The following is a 10,718-nucleotide window of genomic DNA, read 5'->3' as shown; positions in this document are numbered from 1 at the left end:
ATGATTAAAATGTTCGTTGAAGTTTCGCCTGTAGCTACAGGCCATACCTCAATAAAGGCATATATAAAAATTTACACTTCCTACGAAAAACACGCAAAAAAAAATTAAATAGAAACGAGCGCGCCGACAGCTGGCGTCGTCACAGCCTCCACAGGGCGAGCGGGGTGAGTCGGGGAAAAATTCTCTCCTCGCCGTGACGTCTCCCCGGTTCGCCGTAAGGTGGCGCCAGGCGAACTTCTCGGGGCTAATAGTAGCAGACGACAGGAGCGACCTTGATCACGTATATGCTGCGGGAGGAAAGGAGGAGCGTACAGGACGTTCCCATAATTCTTGGCGCGCTTTGCCTTTTAGGATTTTTTTTTTCAAGTTACAAGGACGTCTTTGACGCGGCATGTAAAACTCAAGTTGATATTATAGTCGGTGACAGGTTAATAATAAAGTGGAGGCTCCCACCTCTTTCTACTTTAGCAGAGCGAACGCTGGAGAGGAGAAGAACAAAGCGACATCGTAGCGAAGGGTTTCTTTCTTTCCTCTTTGAAGCAGTAATGGTCAAGTTATGATATTGCAAATTCTGATATCACTTCAGTTTAACTCACCTCGTTCTAGAGCATGTAAACTATTGCTTCTAAGGCACTTTAGCCGTTGCAGAACCAAGATACGTTGAAGAACCGACTTTTTCCGGGCCGCAAACTTTAAAGCGCCCTATAGATGCGTTAGTTTACATGCTGTATCCCTGACAGTTTTTGAAACGCGAGGCGTGGCGTATATTATGCTGACACTTCCTGTTTCGTGATTGGTCCTTCGACGCTCATGCCGCAACTTGATTGGCTCCAAAGCGATAATGAGATGCTCAAGGTCACGCCACGCCCTGCGTGTCTCAAGTCGTCTCTGACTGTATCAATGCCTTTGCGGCTACCAAAAAAACAAAAAAAAACAAAAAACACGTTCTCTTTTTCTTTTTTTTTTTTTAGAAAATAACTTTCTGGCACTGCGGGATAATCAAAACAAATTAATAAATAAGCTGACGACTCGATGGCGTATATATACTGTTAGAAAATACTGACACGTTTTCGGTTAAAAGCAAATTTTGAAAAGTATAAAATCGGCATGATTGTGAATTGTATTTCTTGTTTCGTTTAAATAAAACAGGGGTGATTCAACAAATCGCCGTTGCATTTAATTTTGTTTTTGCGCTTTATTGGATAATTTTAACCAGTGGGGGCATATTCCGTTGAATCTTCTGACCCTTTCCCAGGATGAATATATTAAGAAATGCAGTGCCCTTCGGTGCAATTTCCAGGCATGAAACAAAATATATACATAAAAAAAAAAAAAAGAGCTGACTGGTGCGACCGCGAGTGACGCTCGATGTGAATATACGTTCACACGATTCTCTCCGTGTTTGGAAGAACCTGCGTACTGCGCACAAAACGGGTCTACCCGAAAACCGGCTGCCCCATAGATGAAATAAAATAAACATAAAACGAACACACAGACCTCACCGACCCTTTGCCCGCGGGAAATAATGGAGGAGTGAACAAGAGTTATTTTCGTTTCGGGAGCCACCTCGACGAATTACCTCACGCTCTCGAGCAATTTCAACCTTTGCTTTTTATCTGCATTCTAATAAAATTTATTTTCTTACAATAGTGCCTGTAAAGCGTAAAAAAAGAAAAAAAAAAGACGTGCGATTGTTTTTTTGTTTATTTATCGTCGATTAAACGTCAGCATACGTTCTTGCTAAAAAGCGTATAGTTGGCCGGATACAATCATCACATCTTTTAATATACCACCACCCCAAATCGTAGTTTCGGTGGAAATCGCCGCTTATTGCTGTACTAGTCAAAACGCAGACATGCTCTTTGTAACTTGTAATTGTAAAATCAGCCAAACCATCCCTGCCCGCAGGAGCGGTATGCAGGTGTTATTAGAGAGTTTTAGTGGATCGTTCCCATGACTCCGATAACGATACCCGATACTCCACCACCGCCTTCCTTGCGCATGCATAGTATCGTTATCGGTGCTATCGGAGGTATCGGAACGATCTACTAAAACTCTCTATTGAACTTTCTTCGACTTTCAATGTCAGCCGTCTAATGGTAGGTGGTATTGTAACGAGAAGGAGATTACGTTGACCTTGCAGGTATTGCAGAGCTCTTGCCGCCTCATTTCGGGGTTCCTTGCATTTCAATCGCTAAAAACAAGAATTTTGATTCTTAGCGTTTCAATTGCTAAGATTCCATCGCTGAGAGTGAGCCCCAACGGGCGTCCTCCGCTGTAGCTGAGATATTTAGCCAGTGCAGTATCTTCTAGCCTGGAGTCTTTAACGTGCATTACGCAGTTCATACACGGTCTCACGCCGGTATACGATGCTCTCATCCAGATCGGAACGGGCAAGGGCGGTGATTGAACTCATGGATATCCCTGAGGTCTGCAGTGCGAGCTCTCCGCTCCACGCGCTCCGAGTTGAGATTTCGCGAACACACTACAGTTCACGGATCTCCCGAATTGAAGAAGGCCGTCGAACTGGATTGCGAAGAATTCTAGTCGATTTTAATAGCAGCTGTTTTTTTTTTTTTTTGTGTGTTTTGGTTTTTTTTTTTTTTTTTTTTTTTTTTTTTTTGTAATTCATGTTGTAATTCACGAGAGGTGCTACACAAGTGTGATTATAAGAGCGCTAAAAACGCAGATACTCGTCCTGACTCGGGGACGAACGAAGCGGCAATTATATAGGAGGAGAGTATACGCTGTATCACCACTCGGAATTCTGATAGCTCTCTCTCGCTCTTCTGCGAGGCTTCTGCCGTACTTTCGGCTAATGGCTAGGCGGCACGCTCAAAGCAGACGAGATACGACGTCTCTCTCTCTCTCTCTTTCTCCGCATCGCTGCAATCTTGTTCTTCCCCTTATGCGCGTGTCTGTCGTCCGCGTTTCTGACACTGACGCGATAAACCCGAAACACTAGCGCTCCGTATGTGCTTGACCTCACCAGTACTACCTAGCAGAGTCTGAAAACGATCGCGATGCTAGCAGGCGGCGGAGACGCCAAGACCGCCACTACGGGCGCGTCAGTCGCTTCGGCCTGTTTGCCGCTTGGGCGAGCCACGAACGATGACGTCATTCGCAGGCCTCGTCTTCTGGCCTTCGGTAGTCGCGTGATCGAACCCGCTGGGTGGCTCACTACGCGGAGCGCAAACTCGTCTGCTTGTTGCACAGGGTTTGGAATGATGTGAGAACGCCAAACACTTATTGACAGATTGAAATGAATGAATAAATAAATAAATAAATAGTGGGCAGACTTCAAGACATCTATAGCATTCAGGTCTACCCACTATCCTTTCAATCAAAGCCATGTCAGAGCTCGGCGTCGTTCTGACGTCATCGCAAAAGAAGCAGACGACTTGCTCTCCGCATAGTCGTCCTGTGTTTTATATATACAAAATGTTTCACCAAACATCAACCAAAAGTCTCACGTAAAAAAAAAAAAAAAAAAAAAAACGCATTACGCAGAAATAAGATTGTCGAGGGGCCTATTTGCTGGGTAGTTTTCGTAGTTCATTTTCGACATCCGGCAACTCTCCTCAACGGGAGCGCTCCTAGCGCGCATGCGCGCCGCTATAACCCTAATTAACTGTTTGCAGCGTTTCGGATCTCGTAGACCCAGAGGATTGCAGAGAGCGTTGCGGGACGGTGGAAGCGATCTACGAAAGCTCCTTATTGAGGTAAAGGTCGTTAAGGATAATTGAGACCCCCTATATATTAAATCTTCATTTTGTTTCATCACAGAAACGGGGGCACCAAGACAAAAAGCTGCTGCAGTAGCTTCACGGAGGTCCTGGCCCCTTTTACAGCGGGCAATTCCCAAGCTATTTCAGAAAACGAACAAAATGGGTACATTGAAAGAAAGGACACTATTTTAAATGTACAGACCACAGATTATACAAAATTAGGAGAAAAAAAAAGGTAAATTAATAAATTCATTGTAGCATACAATGATACGGTGATCCGTATGCCTTAGTTGTACCTAAGAAAACAACCCTAAAATAATGCTGGTACCTCTGCCAGCGTCATTGCATGAAATATCAACACGTTTTTAAAAATAATGCATTTAATAAAGTAGTTAATTGGTAATTTAGTGTGTGGTTGTAGTATGATGTATGTGATGGTGAAACAAACCATTTTTCTTTAGGGCGGAGTTGACATGAGGAGGTGAAATGGACCAGGTTACATAATTCCCCAAAAACTTTATTTTTAAACTGCGTAGACTTCTTGTACGCCACAAGAATACGGGACCTGTAAATATTTGAAATTGGCCTAATATTAAACAATGAGAACAAGTGTTCGGTATGATCATGGTATGAAACATTGGCAATAGCACGCGCAGCTTTCTTTTGTAAAACATGTAGTTTATTCATATTTGTTGTATTTCCCTAAACTAGATGACAATAATTAAGTTGCGAATGTACCAAAACATTATAAAGATGAAGCTTAACACAACGCGGTAACAATGGTTTAAAATTTGGTTAGCAACCCCACTGTTTTGGACAGTTTAGACGAAATGTAATCAACACGCTTATTCCAGGACATACTGTTTGTAAACAAAACACCCAAAGTCTTAAAAGTGTCGACAAATTCAACTTCTTCGTGGTTCAAAATCAGGGGGTTTGTGATCATAACTGGAGCATGTTGACTTTTAAATAAAATGGCTTTAGTGTTTTGCGAATTTAACTTTAAGTGATTATCTTAATTTTGTCCATTTTTCAACACGGTTAAGAACACTATTACATTTAGTTACTAGAGTACGGATATCTTTATCGTAGAAAAAAAAAGATGCTAGTGTCATTAGCATATATAATAAACTCAATTTTAAGATCACGATTAAAATTTACGATATCGTTTTACATATGAAGAATAAAAAGTAGGGGACCTAAAATGCTACCCTGAGGCACACCATTTGTTATTTTTAAAATATCTGACTTAAAGATTATAAAGACACAAACTGAGTTCGATTCTGTAAGTAAGATTGTAACAAACTTAATGTTTTTCCATGAATACCATAGTAGTATTCTAATTTTTCTATCAAGACATCATGATTTATTGTGTCGAAGGCTTTAGATTGTGGGATTCGACTTGCCTTACTGCACCCCGAGGTCGATCCCACTCCGTAGCTCGATGTTGAAGACTGCTACGGTCGGGTCCGTCCGGAGGCTGCCGTGGACTCCGAGGAGAGGATTCACTCCGAAACACAAAGATACTGAAGAAGCGGGTTTATTAGGCTCCTGTGCCACCACGCTGTGCCCGTCGGCAAAACTAATAAATAAAAGGAACGGTAAAGTGTCGGCGCTGTCGTATTAGACAGATTCACCTGGAGGGGACCCCCGCTGCCGTATTAGGCAGATTCGTGGGACAAAGGGGAAGCACAAAAAAGAAAGAGGCTCACGACGAGAGCTTCCCCCAAAACGAGAGTCCGGGCCGCCGTTCGCGGCCGCTTATCTAGCCAGCGGAAAGTGGACGCGCCCGGGGTAGGTAGTGTGGCTTATCCCGCAGATGGGCCACGTCCACAATCATTTCCGAAGGGTGCGCCGGAGGCACTTTCACCCAAAAGGGCGAGGGAAGACACGCCCTCTTCGAGGAATGCGGCCTTACCCCCGTATCCGGGATGACGTCGCCATAACGCTCCCACGGCCTGCTTGTGCTAGGCCTAGATAGGGAGACGGGAAACTCGTGGTTCCCACAAGATAAAGCTAAAAATATACCGAATGTTAATAAGTGATTATCTAGTGCTCCTAATATTTTTTTTTAATAACGCTAACTCATGGAATAGCTTTTACGGAAACCAAATTTAGAATTTGCAATCAAAAGGTATTTCTCGAGATGAGAGACGATTATATTTGGCTCAGAAAATGCTGGAAGTATAGAAATGAGTCTAAACTTGTTAATATTATTTAAATCACCACCTTTACGTAACACACTAACTTTGGCAGTCTGCATTTCGATAGGAAACTTACCGGACTCAAGTGCAAGATTGAATATATAAGTTGGGTATTGTGCTAAGACATCTAGAACATACTTTGCTGGTTTTATCTGCATATTGTATGCATCAATATTTTTACTATTGTTTAGGTTCATAAATATATTAAAGACTTCGGATACATCAGTGGGAAAAAGAAATATAGAATTAGGCAAGGGCGAAGGCATGCACTGAAGTGCACATTATATTACATTATACAACCGTTTATGTTAATTTCAACTGGTGTAAACCTTTGGCTTGTAGTTAAGCAACGTTTTAAGTATTTGCCACATCACGTCCCTTTGACGTATATCATCGATATTAAACATATTAATGTATTTTTTTTCATTATTCGCAGCATACTTGTTAGTTTGTTTCTATATTTCTTGAAAATCTCAATTAAGTTTGGATTTTTCCCTAGATTTCACAAACTGACTATATAATTTGCTTTCTGTGCGAATCACAGGGAGAAGTTTTGGTGTAACCAAAGATTTTCGAGAGTTTATTATTTTTTTTTTTAGGGTTTTGCGGTTTTAAATGGAAAATACTTGCCATATATTCGAATATATATATATGTACAAAAATAATTATAAGTATCATCTATCGATCGGATTTCAAAAATAACAGACCAATTTGTATGTTCATTTTCATAACGGAAAGCATCTAACTGGTGTTGCGTAATAGGTTGGTATGTAATTGTTGTCGAGCTAATGTAATGTTGTCTGAAGTGATGTTTTTGTGCCGCTCTGAAAATTGGAAGGTGATCCCTGATATCTGATGAAATGACGCCGGCAGATAGTACGGAAAATCCGCATAGTTTATAGTAACAAGTAAAGAAGAGAAGCTCTTGTACTAGTTACTCTTGTAGGGTTTTTGATGACATTAGAAAAACCAAAGGATCGAAACTGAGTTGTAAACGCAGATTGCAAGTTACTATCAATAAACAAATCAATATTAAAATCACCAGCGATATAAGATCTAGAGTTATGATCATTTACAAATCCACAGAGCTCTTCAAAACATCGATAAGAGGCACAAAGGCAGCACTTGGGGGAAGAGATAAACCACGGAACAGTCAAAATTTCATCCATTCGGTGATTATAGAAAAGTGCTTTAATATTTCGTACCAAATATATTTCTTAAGTAACATAGCGACACCACCGCCTCTTTTTCCAGCTCTATCAACGCTGAGATGATTGTAGTCGGGCAGAATGAAACAATTTACGGACAAAGCCTGGCAGATCGCCACGAGAAGCGGCCGAACAGGTGGAGCGGCAGACAACGGATGAGAGGAGAGCCACGTGACTGGCGCCCCGCTGCGGCGAGACGCCGAAACACACTTCGCCCGAGCGAACAAGTGTGTTTCGGGTCCTCGCCGCTGTAAAAGCTGTGCGCTGACGTCCAGATTCCACGAGAAATGCTCTGTGCTACCAGATCCTCGCGCTCCAAATCTCCGACCGGGCACTCTATGACTCCGTCGCTGAACTGCCAGGCTCTGTGAGTATAAGGAGGCTATGGTTTAACATAATTATTTTTTAACTGGTAAAAATAAGCATATGCTACAGTTCCACTTTGAAACTCGCCGGGTGCACCGTTACACTGGCTTGAAAATCACTTCATTATTTAATTTTATGAATATTTCGAGCGCGTGCTTTGTTCTTCTGGGTTCGGAAAATGCATTCAACTCAACTTTTGTCGCATTTTCGCTTCGCCAACGTTGCGTCTAAGCAGGAACCTCTACGTACCGTCACGTCTCCCACGCAGTCAAAATCTTCCCAAGTGAACTAATTAAACTGGTTTTTGAGGGTGATTAGCGAGTGTCGAATTGAAACCATGATAGCTATTTTTACCGATCAAAAAGTGAATAATGAAAACTGATCGAGGACTTAATTGTTCTAAATGCAATATATATTCCTCACTAAATTGGCTCCCCTGTAGAGACTACATCAATCTTTTTTTTGTCTGTGTGTGTGTGTGTGTGCGCGTGCGTGCGTGCGTGCGTGCGTGCATGCGTGCGCGTGCGTGCGTGCGTGCGTGCGATGCGTAGTTTTCGCAGGAAAATGTTGCCCGATGTTCTTGGAACTTCCTGTGTTAACAACCCCGTCACACCGCCGGTACAAAGGTTCGTTAGTTTGTATTTCTCACTGTTCCTTAATTCCTACACTCGCGAGCCCGGGACTACTGTCTGTGGCAGTTGCAATACACCGTCTGGGGCACGTTTCTTTCTCGTATGACAATCCCGTCAGATTGGTCGTACAATAACTGTCTGGAGACATGCAGCGAACACCATCGTATGATGATGTGCGACATCGGCCTTAGCGTCGATTACAGCTGAGCCGCAGAGCACACGCGCTTCTCCTCTCTTTGGAAGGGACACGGTTAAAGCGTACGAGTGCATGATAAGAAAATACGCGGTTAAAGAGGCAAGAGGCGGTCTACGGTTGGCCATGTTCAGGTATACCATGATCCTCACGCTGTGTACATACACTGGCTTGAACACGACGTCGTTGGCGTGTTGGTCGCAATTTACTATAACTCGGGTACGACATGAACTAGTACGAAATTATCCCGCTAAGGTTGGAGACATACATACATCAATCACCCGAAAACAATTTATACTAAAAGACAAAAAAAAATATGAGGAAAATTTTTTTTCAGCCGTGTTGCCCAGTGTACATATACGCGACGAAGCTCACAGTGATGCTTGTCTTCCTTTGCTTTCTAAAGTTAACAATATTTTTACCTTTCATATATATATATATATCAGGGTGTCGAACCGGAACCGAACCGAAAACCGGAACCGAACCGGTATTTTTTCCGGAACTGAACCCGAACCCGAACCGCTATATTGTTATCGCGATGAACCCGAACCGGAACTGAACCGGAAAAAAAAATAACGGTTACCGGCTCATGTCAAAACGGTTCGGCCACGCGCTGTTGACAATGAATGTGCTATCAATGCCATTTGTTTTTTAAGTGCCGTCAACTGACACACACCTCGCTTACATATTTTTCTTCTCTACTCAGTCTTAGGAATATAAACGCTGCATCCATGAATCTTGACAAACGCTGCATCCATGAATCTTGACATAGGAACCAGTATTGCGCTGGTCGCGGCTTGCACGGAAAAAAAAGAACTAAAAGGATGTGCAAAAAAAAAAGAAAAAAAAATCGCGTCACGGGATTTTATTTTCCTACAATCTCGTAAATCCTAAATGCTGCTGTGTGCTCATTTCATAACATGTTTCTAGAACGCGCGAGTTCTTGAAGCTTGCTTCCATCGGAATGAAAAAAGAAAAGGCTGTGGAGTTTAATAATAATGCATCCGGTTTCGTATAGGCGCTTAGAAGCTAACATATTTGTGAGACAGCGAACTCTTCTATTTTAATATTTACCCTATTACATCCTTCTGGCGTTGCGTTCGGTGAAGTGTTTTTCATATTCCGTATCTTGTTTAATGAAAACTTCTTTAAGGGTCTAATTTGAGTTACCAAAGGCTAGTTCAAATAAAGAAAGCTGTATTTTCTCCCCACTGTTCCTTCAATTGCTTACACGCCGAGGTGGCGGGATAGTTAGCGAGTTCTACTTGTAAGTGGGTTTGTAAGGAGGTCGCGGATTTTACAGCTACTGCGTCGGACCCAATTAGATGAAGTCCGAATGCGTAAACGTCGGTGAGGTAACCTTTGAGTGCACATAAAATCACTGAGCCACACACTACGATGTATCCCGTTTCTATGTGCTGATTTCAGATGTTTTATTTGTAATTTATTTTGATGTTGCAAATTGTCATTTATAATTTCCGAACCGGTTCGCGAACCGGTTCGCGAACCGGTTCAGCGCCCCGAACCGATTCGCGAACCGGTTCGCGGATCGAATTAACTGAACCGGAACAAAATAAATTTACCTGGACCTGAACCGTAACCGAACCCGTATTTTTTTCGGTTCGACACACTGATATATATATATATAAACTTTTTTTTTTTAGAGAGAGAGAGAGAGAGAGAGAGCCGTTGTTTGTTCAACTGAACGGCCACCGGTAAGGTTTGGAGGACGAACCGCAAAAGGTTCTACGAAACTTTCTCTCTCTCTCTCTCTCTCTTTTACTTTCCTTGTTTTTTTTTTGTTTTTTTTTTTTTTTTTTTTTTTTGTTTTTTTCCTTTCTTTTTTCTCTGTTTTGCCGTGAAGACTTTATTTTGCCGAAGTACGACGCAATGGGCCGAGCAGTTCGCCGGAGGAGTCAAGAAACGGAGACGTGGCTTGTTAGCGGCTGGAAATGGGCAGGCGTCCAAGATGCGTTCAAGCCCTCGAGCTTTTGTTCGGCTGCCGGGCCGGCCGCCAACCGATAAAAGTCAAGAGTTCAGGTGTGGCTCGGTTGCCAGACGGCCGGGTGCTCATTTATCTTCTCAGGACAGCGCGGCTTTTCTTTTTCCCCTCCCTTTTATTTTGAAGCGCTACTTTTGCTTTAAATACGATGGCATTTCTTCCCGCAGCAACCCCGGGAAGGTTCTCTAATCTGTGGCACAAAACGCACGCGCGCGCGCGGGCGAGTTATAAGTGGATAAATTAAGAAGAAAGAAATTCCGAACGTTCCTCAAAGGGTATCTATAACCTTAGGGCTATGCGCAAAAGCATTAGAGAGTTTTAGTAGATCGTTCCGATAACGATACTATGCAAGCGCAGGGAGGTAGTGGCGGAGTATCGGGTATCG

The 10,718-nt window shown here is 42.7% G+C and overlaps 1 pseudogene; it reads right to left on the bottom strand.

The window, feature by feature from the left end:
* Positions 1-5,823: 5,823 nt before the first annotated feature.
* LOC120849925 lies at positions 5,824-6,655 on the bottom strand (annotated as a pseudogene).
* Positions 6,656-10,718: the final 4,063 nt, after the last annotated feature.

The sequence above is a fragment of the Ixodes scapularis genome, unplaced genomic scaffold, assembly GCF_016920785.2.
Source record: "Ixodes scapularis isolate PalLabHiFi unplaced genomic scaffold, ASM1692078v2 PGA_scaffold5__190_contigs__length_132052651, whole genome shotgun sequence".
Lineage (NCBI taxonomy): Eukaryota > Metazoa > Arthropoda > Arachnida > Ixodida > Ixodidae > Ixodes > Ixodes scapularis.
This window is presented reverse-complemented; position numbering and strand designations above follow the sequence as displayed.